General features: G+C 37.2%; 1 protein-coding gene and 1 long non-coding RNA gene across 6 annotated transcripts in view; one reads left to right on the top strand and one right to left on the bottom strand.

Annotated features, from left to right (window-relative positions):
- Window positions 1-3,412: 3,412 nt before the first annotated feature.
- Window positions 3,413-18,534, top strand: part of TMEM132D (transmembrane protein 132D) — a 288,591-nt gene continuing 273,469 nt past the window's right edge. Inside the window, exons 1-3 of one of the 3 annotated variants that reach the window (XM_083803698.1) lie at window positions 3,413-4,451; window positions 7,571-7,612; window positions 9,597-9,724. The gene's annotated coding sequence lies outside the window, so the exon portion shown is untranslated. The remainder of the gene's footprint in view (window positions 4,452-7,570; window positions 7,613-9,596; window positions 9,725-18,534) is intronic. The other 2 variants (XM_083803690.1, XM_083803691.1) reach the window with 2 other exon arrangements.
- Window positions 10,844-18,063, bottom strand: LOC310883417. Of its 3 annotated transcripts, XR_014573519.1 has the most exons (5): window positions 17,947-18,063; window positions 16,877-16,987; window positions 15,696-15,863; window positions 14,392-14,473; window positions 10,844-12,289 (listed from the first exon to the last, which is right to left on the bottom strand). It is a non-coding gene; the product is annotated as an uncharacterized lncRNA (long non-coding RNA). The 3 variants fall into 3 exon arrangements; XR_014573521.1 differs by lacking the exon at window positions 14,392-14,473 and having other exon boundaries at window positions 10,849-12,289; window positions 17,947-18,059; XR_014573520.1 differs by lacking the exons at window positions 10,844-12,289; window positions 14,392-14,473 and adding an exon at window positions 14,485-15,415 and having other exon boundaries at window positions 17,947-18,061.

Genomic DNA, 18,534 nt, shown 5'->3' with positions numbered 1-18,534 from the left:
AAAAGCCAGGGAGTTATCCCAGCTGCATAACTAATGAAGACCTTTCTCAACCTTCAAAAAAACTCGTAATGCATGGCATCAATATACCTGTTTTCTAGATGAGGAATAAACCGAGCTTCCTAATTTATTATTATTTTTTTTCAAGTGACTGGCACCTGTACTTGTAATAATAATTGGAGTAAATTCATAATTTCTGAATGTTGTCCTTGTGTCCCCTTCAAGGCAGCATAATTGGCCAGTATTAGCCACAATGAGGATTCTGGATATTCTGACTCCCAGTTTGTGATCCTTCATGGATTATGCTTCCCATTCTAATGAATAACAGGACTGGAACATCTAGATCTTTTAGTAACTCGGTAGTTTCTATCCATGTAGCATTTTCCCCTTGGGAATAACATACAGATACTGCTGTTTACTCAGTTATGCTTTTGGGATAACGAGATTACAAACATTTTTAGTGAATAGCTACAACATTTATAGTACTCCTTGTAGCACATTACAAAACACTTTGGGTTAAGCAGAGGCATCTTAAACCAGGACTAAAGAACTGACATAAGCTTTCAGCAAGCCTCACTTCCAGTGATATTTATGGCTGTAATTTCCCTCTGTAAGTATGGCGATGTGCTCAAGGAAGTATCCTCAATCCCAGCTTCCTCTCAGTCTCATTTTAATGCAGCTCTGACTCATGAATATACAACTGTAGATACAGCAAAATATATCTATGCAAGTCACCTGAGACTTTGAGGTATAATGCATGCAAGTCATTTCCTGCTCAAATGACAAAACAGCTCTTAAGGCAGTTCTCACATGAAATCTTTCTTTTGTAAACTCTGAATATAGAACCAGCCTTTAAATTCACCTAGACAGTGTTGTATTGGCTAGAATGGAAAATCAGATTTGTACATGTCAAACGGAACAACTCCATCAGAAGTAAAGGCAGATTCAAAAGGGCTACTAAGGAAAGCAAAGTTCTCTTAATTGCTAAAGTGAGACATCCAAATTAATATATAACCACATCTGCATAATTGAAAATACCACAACATAAAACAACACGTTCAAATAAAATGCAATAAAGCATTAAAGTTCTTGTGAAATTTTAATCAGAAAACCCAATACAGGTATTAATAGACAGAAGTGATTTAGGCAGCCATTGTAAGGTTTTAGAATGAACTATTTTAGAATTTTAGAATTAATTTGCTATTACTGTGAAAATCTGTAAATTTTTAGTTGGAAGCAGTTTATCAGAAATGGAGATACATGTATGTACACACAAAGCAGAAGGATCAATCAAGTTTTTTGCTCTGCAGGATGCAGTCATTACTGAAAACGTCACTATTTACTGGTAATGAATAATTGCATTTAGATACTTACCATCAGTATGACAACTATTCTCATCTGGAACTGCCTATTTGTTAACCGTGACTAAAAACACCTGTTTATTGACAACTAGGACAAATTTCTTAAAAATTAGAAGAGTTACCTAAATGATACTAAATGCAAAAATTCTGATTCATCTTTCATGTGAGTATTATGCAAGGAGATATCAATTCATGTTTTATCACTCAAATAATAAGTCTCATTCAGTTCCAACTCAAGCAGGAAGACTTTTGTGCCTTGTGCTGGTCTATATCACAGAGCAACTTCACCAATATTTGTTTTATACCCTAATAAAGCACATTAAAATTCTAGTTATTACTTTGAGTGTTCCTCTCTTACTGGTAACAGTACCGTGACTTAGTTATTCACATCAGTGTGCAGTTACTTGTTTACAGGATAGCACAGAGCAAGCCATTTTACTTTTGAGAACTGTTTCTGCAGTTCCAGATAATTCCAAAATGTTCTTGGAAACTTCAGTTAGTTTCTAACGTAATAAAGATCTGGCACCTGCTGAATCTAAAAGAGCAGTTTTTCTAAAAAAGCTCTGGAAAAACTGGTTGAAAGGAAACGTTTCATTCCCACACCAAATCTATGCATTGCTTGTGTCCTGATTACTATAATTATTCTCTATTCATTTTGAAATACACTATTATGATCGTTCAGAGTTATTAATTTGTGACAAGTATCTGAAAGAAAGTGCAAAGCTATTTTATGGCATGAAGCACAAAACATTTATTGTTTGTATATTTTTTTCCCTGAGTCCTTTGAATGTCAAAAAATATTTCCTCATACAGAAAGGAAAGCACTATTCTTAGAAGACATCACATGGAAAGGCTCATACTCTCAGACTAGAAGCCATACCCAAAATAGCAAGAATATGCTTAACACTGTCTTGTCTCATTATTTAGTTGGGGTAAATTAGAGTTCTAAACTCACGTACAGCTTCTTACCTCTGTCTTATGGGTGCAGAGTAACCAACATAAGAACAAATTACACTCTTTTAAAAAGGAAAATCAGATAATCTTATTCTATGCACATCTGACAGTACTAAGCATAGGGGAAGAACAAACTGCTTCGTTTGTCCTACATTAAGACAGTGAGAGACTTCATAACAAATATGCCAGTTAAACAACAGGTTCTCTGTGTTGGTTTCACGCAGCTCTCCCCAGGGAGTCAGATCTAATTTTTTCTAAACAAGCTCTAAAATTAAGATTCACTATGATAATCAGCTTTCAAAACGTCATTGACAAAAACTGAAATCTAAGAAGCTAGGCCTGTTGCTTAAAATCTCTAGTTCAATATGAAAAAAATCACCTTTTATTTCAATTCAGCACAACCTCTTTTATGGCTGTTTATCAACTCAAGTAAACTTTTATGAGCCTGAATGCAATACAAAAGTACTTGATGCGTTTTATAGAACAAGGCATTATTGACATTTCCATATATTAGAGGCTGAGGGAGAAATACATACTGATGATAGCAGAGTTGTAAAAAGATGGAATAAGTAACCATTTAAGACTATTAGATACTTTCTGGATGTTGGATCACCCAACTTTAACAGTAATATAAGGAGACTCTTTCCCAGCTTTGGCAATTTCTCAGGGTATTTGCTGCATTTCATTTAATGTAAATACATATTTTACCAGACAAGATGGTATGGCTGCTTCTACCCATGGTTAACCACTTCTGAAACTCCCTTGGTGAAATTGTGAGCCCAATGAAATCAGCACCAAATCTTAGCTTAATACATTTCTGTTAACACACTAGCCCTGTTACTATTAACATACAGAGATGTAAACCTTCGTAGAGTAAACCCATACAAAGTGTATGATTCATTTCCCTGAAAGATAATTTACTATTAGCGAAGTTAGAATTCGTTTCCAACAACCACTGCTGCTACCTTTCTTTTTTAAGATCTTGATTAAAATGGCAACTACTTAGAAGCATTATGCTTAATTTTTTCACTTGCAGTACTGGCAAACAGGGCGCTAACTAGGTAGTTGTCACCTGCGAAAACCTGAAGGTAGAAATAGGAATTAATTAGGGCTGCAATCCTAGAATCAGCATCCTAAGGCTGATTGGAGATTTCTGTTTGACCTATAGATTATGAGTGCAATAAAACAGCCTCAGGAAAGAAAATTCAATGGGAAATATCACTTACATACTCTATATGACTAAACAGCATGATTGCACGTCGTTAAAATTATTTATTAATTAGAAGGACTTAAGTTTTGAGTACAGACCATACCTTTTGATACTATAGCAATTGTCTGCCATGCCAGCAGTCTAAATGCAAATACAGAGGGTTGCTGGAGTTTTTTTTTTATTTCTACTGTACTTCCCTATGCAGGAGCAAGCCGTAACCTTAAATGTTGCCCCTGAAGTGATTTCTCAGAGTGGTAGCCCCACACTTTCGAAGATCGGGAAACAACTTTATAGCTTTAAATCAGGCTGTTTTGACACCATCCACTACAGTATTTCGTTCTTTTATCGGGAGGAGGGGAGCCCGGCAGGGCACCGCAAGCTGCCGCCCCAGTCAGCGGGGGACGCCTCCCTCCTGGTTGCGAAGGGGAACAAGCACCAAAAACAGCCCCTAGAGACAACGACGGAGCCGGGAAACCCTACCACAGGCTCCCTTCTGCCACAAACCCCCTTTATTACCCCCAGGACTCGCTGCCCACAGCCCGGGCACCGGCACCGGGCGCTGCCGCCGGCCCCCAGCACTGAGGTGAGGAGCCTCGCGCGCGGCCCTTCCATCGCACCTGCCGAGCCCTGACGGCCCCCCCGCCCCGCCTTAGCAGCGAGCTCGTGCCGCTGGGGCCGGCCGCCCCTCACAGCCCCTCGTAGTCCCCTCACAGTACCTCACAGCCTCACTCAGCGGTATGGGGCGAGGCTGGCCCCGTCCCTTGGGCAATGCCGCCGTTAGATGAAAGGCTGGAGGGTGGGGGACAGCGGGAGAGAGCCCGGGGGGCTCGTCCCTGGAGGTGTCCCGTCAGGAGATGGCGCCCGGGGCGCCTGGGCTGAGCTGTGGCTCCCCTGAGGGGAGCGAGGAAAAGCAGGAGATGAGCACTGAGGTAAAGCAGGGGCTGTTCAGCTGAGCACACCCCATTCCCCTTATCATATGTATAATACAGAATATATATATATATTCTATACTGTATATAGAAAGGGTCTGTCAGGGGGTGCTGCTCTGCGACGTTCTTCTCCCTCAGGTTTTTGTGTGAGGAGGTCTGGGCTCGGTGCTGGCTGCGAGCCCCTGGCTTGGCAGAGGCTAGCAGGGAGATGCAGGTGAATAGGCCCCTGTGGAGACAGAAAATGAGACCAGGCTGCCAGAAGCTGTTCTTAAAAGTGCTGTGGAAGCGATGGCTGCCCTCTTTACCCATGCTAATCTGTGCCTGTCTTGGAGTTTGAACTGACACTAGCTTTTGCTTGAAGCATATTCCTCACAGCTGCAGCCCAGCATCATACTGATTATCATGTTTAACCCCCTTCTCCCTGCTTTTTTTGTAAAGCCACTTAAATTTGCTGTTGGACTTATATGCTAAAAATTGACAATACTAGATGTTAATGTCAACCACATGACAATACTAGATTGACAATGGCTAGATGTATGTTTCACTTAAACTGTTTGAGATCTGCACCATAAATATTTGTATGCTGGACAGTTGAGTGTCTCTTGCTCATAATGCTATGGCATAACATAAAACAGACTTAAAATGATACAGGCTGTACCATATAAGAATTTTAATTCTGTTGGGATAGATGTTTTCACGATTATAAAAAGCTATAGACAATGGTAGACTTAGAAGTGATGCAATACACACTCTATTTCTCGTAAAAATTATGAGGGAACCTATTAAAGAGGGTCCAACATCATCCAAAGCAAACTGATGAAATGGACTGAGTTGATGTGAAAACCAGCGGGAAGGTGCATGTGTATAAAGGGCATCGTGATTCCTGTCAGGGCTGTGACGGGGAAGAGCTGTCGTGAGACTGAAGGGTCATGTGGGATGGGTTCAGGCTGTGGGCCGACAGCTGAACCATGCTAACTGAAGCAAATCAAAAGATTCATGGCTTTGTTAATGCCACTGGAGTTTTAAACATTCTTTTTAATAACAGGCAAAGTGCTTAAGGCTCTGCATTATATGGGTTTGGTTCCATCTGAAGACCAGAGATGACAAATAGTACTATAACTGTGTGGTCTAGGACAGCTGTCAAGATGCTATTAAATTTAGTTGTTAAAGGGAACATAAATCTTATGGCTCAGCGCAGTAATTCAGTAATTCTTTTTTCTTTTTTTTTTGGGTTGTCATTTTGCACTACTAGACAAACATGATAATAACTCAGAATAGTTCTTGGGATTTGATCTATGGCAAGTAAAGGTGGTTTTCTCTCCTTTTCTTGGGAATCTGTTTTTTAAGCAAAATCAGGTATTAAAAAGTTTTGGCTGAAACCAAGAGGAGAGAGGGATGAAATCAGAAATAGTCTTGAATGCTTATGGTTTGAGTTCTCCTTGTTTAAACAATATTCTGGTTCTTGTCTTCAAAAATCCTGAACAATATTTGTTGAAACCCAGAGAGAGTGTCATGCAAATACGGTGTCATGCAAATATACTGTCATCCAACTGAGGTTCTCATCGCTAAAAGGAGAATGGGAGCTTGAAGGAATTGTAGTTTCCCTGAAATAATTTGGTAGCGTATACAGATTAATGTTTTTGAAGATATGTCTCCATGTATTTTCAGAACCTGGATATTCAAGCTTTCAAGTAAACTTCGACAAATTCAAAAAATATATATTTAGTTCTTTAGAAAATTCATATTCAACACAGAAGAAAAGCATAGCAATGTAAACTCATCGGGCTACAGAACCATGATAGAACAGAAAGGAAAACAAGAGAATGGTTTGACGCAGTTTCTTTTAAACAATAAGCAAAGAGGAATGCTGGTTGATCTAATGTAGTTTCTGGCAAGGAATCAGAAAGAATTCATTGTTATCTTTGCTTTTTCTGCACGTCCATTAATGTGCAATGTAAACATGAAAAATAGCATGTGCCATTGGTGCTGCTTTCTTTCTATAGGAGAGAACAAAATATAGGGTAATAATATGCAGCAGCATGAAGAAGTTCTGCTACTGCAGAAGCGTTGGATATTTGATGATAATACAGCCAAAAGATCCTGCACCTTCTTCTCATTAGCTTGGCCTTTCCTGAAAGCTGACACTAACAATGTATTTATGCCACTTGTTGTGACACCATGGGTGTCCTGCCCAATGTATGCTAAAAGTCTTTTTGTTGGTTGATCTGCTGTCACACTAAAACTTAATTAGGCAAAGTGATTCTCTTCCCTCTTCCTTTCCCATTTCTACAGCAAATATTGTAAAATTACTACTTTGTACATAGAGACCAAGAATATCACGATATCTATGTGCTTGGTCATCTATCAATGAAAATCTGCAAAGATACAATTTCAGCCCACCAATATTAAGAGAAGAGGGGAGAGCTGGCTACAAGCACTTGTTCTTTTTTGGCCTGTTTTCCTAGTTCCCTTATTAATAAAGTATTCTGTACTGTCCCTGTATTTTTCTTATCTTTTTGTTTTCTGCCTTTCCTCCTTTCTGTTTTGGTAGTTTTGCTGATGAAGTTTAACTACTTCAAACAACAAATGGGAGTTCACATTGATTTTCAACCCCAATGCAATAAAATTTAAGTACAGGTAGAAGAGCCTTGTATGGGAAGAGAACTCATGACACTTCCCTCTTTTTCTAAAAGTCTGAATACCTTCTTTGCTAAACCAGAGTTACACTGATCCCTACAAATCCATGATATATTGTTCCTACCAAAGGTATTAGACTTTGCTGGTAGCATTTACAAAAACATATGGAAAATTGGTTTTCTTTCAACATGATATTTTTAGCAGTGTAATTGCTGTTGCTGACTGAGGTAGACCTCTTAACATGAGTGAAAAGACTCATAATTTAACTTGTCGGAGTAACAGTTTTTTTTTTTTTTTTTCCAAATCCTTAAGCTGAACTTTTTAACTATTAAAATGAACAATTTTGTTGATATTTTTTCCTTGAAAAATTTTCCAAGCACACACACTTGAAAAAGAACAAATCCTCCACAGTATCTGGAATATTGACCATGCTTTTGTGTGGGGTGACAGGTTTGAAACATTTCTATTTTTTCTTTTTCCAGAAAGTCACAGCGCTGGAACAGACTTCTGAGATGTAATTAAAGGTAATAGCTTCAAATCCACTAAAACTCCTAAGTGTTTGTTACACACTCTTAGTTATCCATAATTGAATATGCAGTTAAGATTTTAGTCGATTTGTCTGAAAGTATTTCAGTTCATTGGCTTTATAAAATCTCCTGGGCCAGTCATTACATTACATTTGCTGAATACCTTCCTTCATCCCTCTCATTTTCCAGTTAATGCTCAAGCCTGCTTCCATGCAAAGGGCTGGTGCTTGAGAAATGAACAAACTACATCTTGATTTTGTTTATATACATTTGGGTCCCAATCAAAACCCTCACACTGAAAACATTTGTGTTAATTTTAGACATTAAATTTAGCAAGATTACTCATGAGTAATTTTCACAAGTGCTATTGTCCCAGAACATACAGATGAAATGAAATTTGTGACCTAATATATTACTTTTTTCCTGTGAATATACATTTCACAGGAGAACACTGTTTTTTTCCATCTTTATTTTTAAAAGATTGGCCAAAATTTTATTTTGTTTCATTTTATTTTTTATTAAGTTTTATTAATAGGATTTTTTCAAGACATAATCTATAAATTGACAATGTAAATACAAAAAAATATCAAATTCATACTTTATGTTGCTATCCCTTGCCTTTCTGTAAAACTACTCAGATTAAGTCTGTAAATCTCACCATAGCTTTGCATTCAGTTTGGGCAAAGAAACACCATCATTTTCTAACAAATGTCATTTCTAGTTTCTAACGAGCTAGCAAATATCATTGTGTGACTTTTATTACTATTAATTCTTGCTTACATATCTGTGTTTATTTTTCTTCTGAACCATAAAGAATTATTTCTGTTTGCCATATCTTAGGCTTAATAAACTGTCTAGGTTCTTCAGGTGAAACAAATATTACCTCTCGGACCTAAGTAGTGAAGGAATTTAGGATGATGCCCTTTATCTCTATTTTACGGAGGTGAAAATAACATTGAAAGAGGAAAGGACTCATTGTTCATACACTGTTTACACAAATCTACTGCTGCAGTCTGGTTTACTCTTTTATCCATGCAAAATTGAATTGAGATTGTTATTCTCAGCATACATGGAGGGATATCTTTGAAAGTATTGTAAAGGCTATGGAATTCAAGCTTTTTTTTTTTTTTTTTTTTTAGTTCAAATTGTTGGTGTAGATTATACTGTAATTAATCCCAGCATTGCAGATGCAAAATTATACGGAATTTGTTCTGATCTCTGTTAAACTAGTGTCAGGGTGTGCTTTTACCACCCAATAAAGGGTCTTTCCCAGGCTTTTGTTACTTTGTCATCATGAAGGGGGCACCTTCTGCAGCTTTTTAGCTGAAGTGCCTTTTTCATGTTAAATGAAAAGTATTTGCTGTTTAACAGTTGTTGCTGTTTTGTTACCTGAAGCATTTGCCTGAGGAAAAAAAAAATCACTGAAACATCCCAAAAGATTTCCTACCATTGTCAGCTTGACAGCAGTATGATGTTTTGATTTAGATTAGTGGCTCATGATGGCTGCTATTAAAACTTTTGCTTTCCCTGAAAACATTGTATGTCAATGGCTTCTTCTGTAAGAAGATGAAGGAACTTGTCTTGAAGGAGAATACTTTGTGCTTAGGATTCAAGTTCTTTTGATTTAGTCATTTTTATTCTTTTATAAAACATGATTTTATTATTTTTATAATTTAATTTACTGAGTTGAGAGAAGTTACCTAATAATTTGGCAGCTAAGAACTATTTTACGTTTCAAAGGTAAAATATTCAGCTGAGCCAAATAAACCTTGCAAAAACAGTATGTATTTATTCCTCACCCAGATCATTTCTTGAAGCCATCGCTTGGCCTAAAGCAACAGCAAGTGAGAAGTGATAGAGATAAGCCCTTCTCATTCTGATTGCTGCTAGGGAACTGCCCCAAAGCCTGCAGCAGTAATTGTTCCCAGCATTAAAGAGTACTTCATTAACTGTGTTCTGCTTCTATTTGACCTCACTTTAGACTTCCCTAAACAACAGATTCCATTATGTGCCTTGTTACTGACAAATTTCCATCATACCTTTTTGCGATTTGATTGAGAAGAGAAGCAACAACAGGCCAAGCAACTGGGCAAAACAGACCTCAGAAATGTGAGTTACGATTCACTTCTGTAGTTTAATGGAACAGAGATGTTCTCAGTTCTTTCATATAATGTTTTCTCATTTAAAATAATACAAGTTAAACAAGTGCATAGATGTAGTTAACCAGGAAAATGATTCTGAAGAAAGCTGTCACAAAAACTTGATTGATGCACCAGCTAAAGAGCAGTTTCTTCCTCACTGATTGTGGCCTTAGTTAATTTGTAGGATTCAGTAAGAATACTCAAATCTACTCAGAATGAGTTGCATTGGAAGTGCTTGAACTGCAGTATGATTGTTATGCAGTCCTTTATGCAAAAGCTAGAAATTTCGGTGTTATTTCCTATATAATTCAGCTCAACTGCTCTGTGCAGATGGTGTCCTAAGAGGTTGGTGTTGCTTCTAGAGCTGAGCTAATCCCATAAACTTCATAGCCATGCTTACTAGGTATTCAAGTGTAAGTTAGCACATTCTATATTGAAGGAAGCTGAAGAATCTTCATACCTAGTGCTAATATTCTGTAAACTAAATAAATTGCCAGCAGAAATTGCTTGAGAAAAGTGTTAGTTCAAGGGACTGATGCTTCTTAAGCAAATCTTGCAGTCTTGAGCCTTCTATGAAACTAATGACAATTTTATGTGAACAAACTTGGGGGTGCTCTTGATAGCACAGGGAGAAAATGGAACACTTGCTAACAACTGGGTAAGTTTAGATATCCAACTCAGTAGACAGTTGAAAAATGTCACCCTTGGCTTCTACTTCTTTGATTCAGACTGCAGTGCATAGAAGTCAAATGACTGTAACCTGTTCCCATCTGCCCCTAACCCCAAGCCAACCAATCCTTATGTGTTCACCATTGTGAACACTGTACAAATTGTTGTTCAAGCTACCACATGCAGCTCAAACACTGTACAAATTGCCATTCAAGCTGCCACATGCAGCTCAGATATTTGCATATCTGCAGTACCATACAGCTGTGACCCAATAATTTCATGGCTATCATGAGAATTATGAAATTGCGATCCTCTTGCAAAAATACCCCCCCCCCCCCAATTTAAGCTGTAACAATGAAATGCTCTCACTAAGCATACTTTCTGGGAGGTTGCATAGTGAGTCCTGCTTTTGGTCACAAAAATAAGTAAGCTTTTTTTAGCTATACCTACCCAAACTAACGTCACTCCAGGAAAATCAAAGGGTTTTTATTAGAATCAAGTTAACTGTATGTCCTCTACAGTGTAATTATAGAGCTTGCTCTGTTAAATAGAGGCAAAGAAGAATACCTATTGCTCTTTCTTTGTGTAAAAGTCAGGTCAGAACAACAGCACCCGTGTTTCGTACCTGTTCTGCCTAATAGTGTAACTCAGGAACTACTTCTTCCCACTGCAGTGTGAACTAGAGCAATTAACAGCTAATCTTTTCTTTCCCTTAGAAAATCACATAAAATTTTCTTTCGCTTTCTAGCCCAATTAGTGATTATTTAGACTGTGCTTGTTTTGCAAGTCTTAAGCCAGAGAACATCAATTTTCAGAAGTTCAGTGGTCCATCTTCCTGTTGCTGAGGGAGTTGGGGAGTGTGAAGGGAAGTGGAATGAAAAGCATATGTAAATGGAAAATAGCACCCCAAATCCACAGCTCACCCATAAGGTAGCCTTAATTACTAACAAGTTAGTAGTTTGTTCTGTTTTCAAAAGATGATTTAGAAAGTTAGATTCAAACAGTAAAAATATCCTCAAATCATCTTATCTTTCTCCTTTAGAGAGAACAACATTGTAATAAAGTTGAGTTGGAACTGTGACATGAGTTAAGAAAAGATATTTGTACTTGGCCAAGAACTTTCCAGTGGTTTCACAATATATTCTCTTTTTAAATGATTGGTAGTCAGTCTTCTGTGAGCTGACAGATAAGAACTGAAGCAAAGAAAATATCAAGTCATTTAATGAAACTGATGTCAGAGTAAACCTGTATGATGAGGGATTATATTCAAAACAATGAAAATCATCTGAAACTTTATTTGGGTAAACGGGACACCTTTTCTTCTGACTTGGTGACTAAGAAGCATTCACACACCATTTCCTGTGAGTAGATACAGATTCACAAACTGAGTGCAAGGGAGAGGATGTTTGATCCAGATATACTAGCAAGAGGCAGAAAATGTACTTTGAATATCCAACTTCTGGTTTATGATAGTCTTTTTTCATGATTGAAGATACTAGTGCTCCCATGGTACACACTCATTTCTCCAGTCCTCAGAAAGACTGCCTTTAAAAGATCTCAAAATCCAGAAAAAGTGCAATGGTCATATAGTACATATTTCATCAACTGTGAAGGTATGCAAAGCTGTTAAGAATGTACCTAGGTTGAAGTAAGAGGTAATTCCGTCCTGTGGGATTATTCATTCTTTTAATCTAAACACACCTAATACTTCAATGCATTGGTTTCTTTACTGACAAATATTTATTTAATACGTTTGTAATAGTCAGCCTGCATGTGAAATGTCAGTCTTTTTCCTAAACTTCATGCGCAGTCTTGTAGATAGCTTTTAGTTATATATTCAGTATTTTTCCTTGTGGATGTTTCTCTGTGGGGAAAAAAATATGCAGTCATGATATCACACAATGACAGATAACCATTACCAACAATACAACTGTCATTGCATCTCACAGAGAGCATGTAATTATTTTCTATGATACTTGCATTTTCTCATGATGTGTAACATAAATGAATCTCATTAATTTATGAATTGCTGAAGTCTTCCCCTTTAGTTTGTACAAGTGTCTCAAGCCATGTATGCATAGAATCCTGGAGGTGAATAATTTGAAACCATATGTTTACTGTAGGACAGGTATCAATACTGGGAGAGAAAAGAGGGATTAGCCAGTACAGTTTAGCAGAGATTCACTGAATCTACTAGCATTTGTGTTTTTTGTTTTTGGTTTTCTTTTCCCCTTTGGTAAATGAGTGTGTGTAGGGTGATCAGCAACAAAGGGACCAATTCTCGTAACTAAGAAGTATTTGAGAAAGGATGCTCAGATTTTATTTGGCAGTAGGAGTACAAGTAATGCCATCTAGTTACATTAACATGTCCTCTGATACTAGAACCTCCATCAGGTTCTAAAAATTACTTAATATGAATAAAATATTTATTTTCTCCTTGTATAATGGATGAGCTGTCCTAAAATAGAGTCATGTGAATAAACCACTCTAGCTCAACAGCAAAATACTCAAGTTGACATCATGCCTCCGTGTATGAGACATGACTGAATCAGTTCTTCTTAATACAGTCATAATAATAAAATCATAAGACTTGGGGATTTCTGTTATTCCCAAGAAGAACACCCCAGCACATGCAGAAATATTCATTGCAACAGTACATTCTAACCTTATGCTTGTAGAAAAGTGTAATTTTGTTTCTGGTCCTCAAATACAGTCTTAACTCCCTTTTCTGCAGTATGTGTGAAATCCTAGTTTGAGTATCTCATGTATTGTGTAAAGCAAAAGCAAGGGATGTTAAGCAATATAGTAGCCCACATCCTTCCGTGGAACTGGTTAACACCATTTGAGAGACTGGCCCATGCAGAGAAAATAGATGAAAAAATAATAAGATTACATCATTCCTACAAGAAATGTGTCATTGAGCATAACCTGGTATTTAGTTACATGATTCAAAAATGATATATGGATACTAGATTTTTACTGTTGCTTATCAAAACATCTACATTTTCAAAAAGAACTGGATTTGACTCCTGATGAAAGACTTGTCTTGCAAAAATGAGGGTAAATTAATTATTAATAGTTAAATAATTACAATATTAATAATTAAATAGCAAATACAAATTTAAATACATATTTTCCTAACCTCAGTGAAAAATGACTGCTAAAGATGCACAAAGTTTAAGCATTGGCGAGATACCTACCTTCTCAGGCAATCCCCCTGTATAACTGGTAGAGATGGTGTCATCAAATCCTTGAGCTCCTGCAACCCCTCAAACTCTCTGTGTGCTGCCAGCCCCATACAGCTGTATCTTGTAGCACAATGTGCCTTATTTGAGAAACACTATATTATGGGACTTGTGCAATGGAAATCACCTTGATATTCCACTGGAGGGAAGGAGGGGAGATTCATTTTTGTTTTCAAGGGATGGCAGAAAGTTCACCATTTTCCTTAAATTAATTAGAAGCATAGGAGGCACAAGGTGAATTTGTATCATACAATGGAAATGTGTGGAATCTCCCTAGGTAGTGCCAACCCATAAAGGCTTGAGCTCTTATACTCACGTTACGAGTGCTCAGCAGGGATATAAGCGTAGGTCTGAAAGCAGTATGGCTATCACAGTGCTGTGACTGAACTGCTGCAACTCCCCTATTCCCCGTTCTGGTGCTGTGTTGGATGCTGCTTGTTCAGCTGTCCATGCACCATGCTTTGTTGTGTGACAAAGACGTGCCTATAGAGATTCAGTTTTCAAACGCAGATTGAAAAGTAGATGGTAGTTGTTTTAACAGAGCTTTCCAATGCTGTATGGTACAAGGACACAAAATGCCTTGTTTCATGAAAGGGTCACAATCATTCTTAAGCTGTTCTCTGAGGCATAACCATTTCTTCCCCTCTGTGCATAGCACCCAACATTGGTACATTAATTCTAGATGCTATAGTAGTGAAAATAATAAACAAAGACACTTTACCTGAGCAAAATTCCTAGTAGTCTCCTCAGTGAATATTTTGAGACCAAGATTACAGAACAAATGTTTTTCTTACAGCTCTGTGCTGTAGGCATAGATAGAAAAGTTGAACAAAGAATCAGCAAATTATTATCAGCACCTCCAGCTTATAGTACCTAAAGGGGGCCCACAGGAAAGCTGGAGAGGGACTGTTTATCAGGGAGGGTAGTGATAGGACGAGGGTCAATGACTTTAAACTGAAAAAGGTAGGTTTAGATTAGATATTAGGAAGAAATTCTTCACTTGGGGTGATGAGGCACTGGAACAGGTTGCCCAGAGAAGCTGTGGATGCCCGTGGCCAGGCTGGATGAGGCTGTGGGCAGCCTGGGCTGGTGGGAGAGGTCCCTGCCCATGGCAGGGGATTGGAATCAGATGGTCTTTAAGGTCCCTTCCAACCCAAACCATTCTGTGATTCTGTGACAAAACTTTTAAGTCCAAGATCTGATCTGCAAATAGCGAAGCCAAGGCTTTCCACTGTTATGTTTCTCAGTCATAATTTCTGGTAAGATCTTACTTACTGATAGTAAGTCAGTTCTGTTAAAGTTTAGTCCTGCCTTGTTTCCATAGATTTGCACTCAGCATGTGGGTTTTTTATTTAGAGAACAGTCCAAGAACTACGTATCAACACTTGATGAGAAAATGCTTCTCTCTCCACTGCGTAAATGCATCATAACTTACAACCCCTCATTCTTCATTAATATGCAGTTAGACAATTTATACACTACTTTATTCATTAGCATATAAATTGCCACCAATATGCTGCATTCCCAGAGCAAAAATAAACCAGTGTGAGGAAAGGAAAAAGCTACCACAAAAATATGTTGTGTTTTTATATCTATAGTTGCTTCAGTGAATTATAACCCAACAGAGTCAAACAGTTACGCTTTGCTTCATTATGCAGAAATGCTGCTGCGATCATTTCCTCACCAGTGTTGATCCCTTACATTTTGAAATATTTTAATATTTTCTGAAACTGAATCATTATTTCCTGTTCAAGAAAAAAGCAAATATTTTTGTAAAATATTCTTAATAAAAAATTTACATCAGGTTGTTATTATTTATGTTACAATGTCACTCAAGCTGCAGACTATGGCAGTAAAGCTTAACCCTACAATGAAGGGATGCTAGTGTGACTATGGTAATGAATGCAGGGCTGCTCTTTTAATATGAAGCTGCAAACTCCTTGCTTACATGTGACACAAAAGTGTCTTATTTTCAGTAGGGATATCAGTATTCCCTATGACAATATAGTTTGGACACCTACTTACCGGTCTGGTAAGCAAACAAAACAAGTTCTCCAGTCATAAAAGACTAGCTTTGTTAGCACATCTGTGTTTAGAGATTTTTTTTTTTTTGCTGGTCCAGTTTGGAGCTTTGACAGATAAACTTGAGTCTTGCTGCTGTGGCTTAAGAGGATGTTGACTCTTCTGATCATCCTGCAGTAGAGAAAGTGACCCCACATTTCAACCACTGCAATGCAATGTCAAATTTTCAGCACAATGAAGAATCTTTCTAGACTGCTTCCCAACACATGCAGGAGTAACACTGTCTTTTAGCACCTGAATTCTTTGAAATTTCAGGATGTTCATTCTTTAAATTCTCAAGGTAGTATATTTATGTATTAAAAGATGTCAATACATATTCAATTGAAATAATTTTATATTTTTATAGCTATATTTGTCAGTATTTTCAGATTCCAATTATCTTTGGTGTTTCCCTTTTTTTTTTTTTTTTTTGCCTTGCAGTACCAGATATGAACACGTGCTAGTGCTCAGTCACTTAGGACTGGTATGAAGCACTAAGGCAACTGCAGAATCTTGGATTTAAACTAGTACTCACCAACTGCTAGTTTCCTTAAGGTCTGAAGGGTATGCGTACTATAAACTGGCCAAAACTGAAGTATGAGATCTCATTGTAAATTATAAAATGTTCAGAAAAAGCACAATGAAATCCTTCTCTAGTATAAATACCACCAGATTTAAGCAAATAAAATACAAAATTAAAGTGCTTCAAATTAAAAATGATTTTGATATAATGAGGAATTCTGATGATCTTAGGCATTGTACTGAGGGAAGATTTCTGTTAAGTTTTTATCTAGCTCTAAAAATTTCTTAAGCTTGTGAAGAACATTTCAGATTCCAGTTTGGATCTTTATGTAAATTAATAAGTTACCTATCCTCCAGAGATACCTGTTTGGTCTAGTTGTAAATTCTTGAGTAAGGCATGTGCACATGGTAAGCCAATGGAAGTTTATGCACAGCTGTACTATCGTGTTCCCACACCAAATAAATCTTACTAATTATGCAGAAGATTGTTTCTCTATTGCATCCTAATGATTTACCTTCTGACTGTACTAGGATACATGATCTTTATGTATAATTATGCTGCTATAATTATCCTGGAAGATTTGTTGATAGGGGTTATTTCATAGACCACAATAAAAACTTACATTTCAGACAGTCAGTTTAAAGTAGTTATGACCTTCATCTCCATGCAGCTTTGATTCATCTGGACTGTACTTTCAGTGGTAGGTTCTCAGTGCTAAATAATAATCTCCTACCTATTTTCATGTAGAAACAAAATTTCTTTTAAGATAGGAAGTGTAATAAAAATACTAACAAATATCACTGGACTGAATGAACAAAGCATCCCATACTGTAACAGCCCTTTTAAAGATAGGTATATATTAAGATATGCTATCATTGCTTTCTATGCAATAAAGCAGGCAAAAACCTTCATCTTTCCCTTCTTGCATTATGCCAGGTTTTTGGCTGCACAAATGTCTTCTGACCCTGAATGGCAGAATGGAATTCACACCAGTCTCAAAAAAGGCTCATTTGTATTTTCAGTTTCCTACTGATATTAAGTAAAACTTATTTACTTTATTGCTTTAAGAAAGACCAGTAATAAATATTTAGGAAACTTCCATGAACACAACAGTTTATCAGAAAAGAAGATTCTCTCCCTTTGCAGCAGTATTAAATCCTTATTTTTCCATCCCACACATCAACTCTGAAACTATTACTAGTTGCTGTCAAAATAAACAAACAAAAACCCATTAAGCTTGGAAAGCACCATGTTAAATGTTAAATCTTATTTCTCCAGAGAGCAGCACTCGTTTTTTCCTTCCAAAGGAAGAAATCAGTGTTCTTATCCTACTCAAACGTGGCAGCTGCAACACTTAATCTCAAGCCTTCTTGCATGCAGACCAAATCATTTTACTTGATCAATAAGTATTTCTTGACATAGACATATATGCAAAAGTTTGAGAAAGCAGAGAATAAGAGGTCTCTTCTGTGGATGCATAATATCAAAAAAAAATAATCTGTGGAAAGGAGAATAGCTGTGTATTTGATTACTGATGTAATTCTATCAGACTGGACGTGTTGTTTTCTTGTTTTAGATAAATGTATTACATCTAAATGAAGAACAGTAACCTCTTGTAGAAAAAAAAAGTTTCAAATAATCAAACAAAACACAAAATCCAAAAATCCAGCACGCTTTGAGCGTATTATTTACCAGCCTGTGCAAAGTCAGATCTTCTGTTTGGTCTGAATTGTTCCCATCTGGTTTAACAGAGAGACATCAGTTCCTCTCCAGACTGTGCTGAGGGTTTCAGCTGATTGCTGTCTTTTGTGCTAATAAGCACAGACCTCATTCTGCCTAACGATGGAGCTCCATAACATGAACATCTGGGGAAGCACAAGGTGTCTTGTTAACAGTCTTGCTAGCTCCACATGTAGGATTTCAATGAATCCTTAGTGTTGTGGCAGTTTCTTTGATAATAGAATTAATTAGCAGGCTTGATTTAAAGCGCTGTTGCTCTGGTGTGGTGTCTTCATATGAAGGTCTCTTGACCTGTCTTCATAACTTTTGCTCTCAGTGTAGAACAGACACTTCTTTAAAAACGAGAGACAAAAGATGAGATCATCCATTTTTGCTCTTTGACCCTACCTGTGATTTCCTTAAAAAAAAAAAAAAAAGTTGGGCAAACATAGACCATTATTAAAGATAATGACCTGAAGCATTTGATATCATTCTCTGAAACCTTCTGGCAAACATTTCTTTCTTCCTTCTGTGTTAAGGATGTTTAGGGACATACAAAAA

Source organism: Anser anser, assembly GCF_964211835.1.
Source record: "Anser anser genome assembly, chromosome: 18".
In the NCBI taxonomy this organism is placed as follows: domain Eukaryota; kingdom Metazoa; phylum Chordata; class Aves; order Anseriformes; family Anatidae; genus Anser; species Anser anser.
The sequence above is the reverse complement of the archived record's forward strand: the minus strand, read 5'-3'. Positions and strand labels throughout refer to the sequence as shown.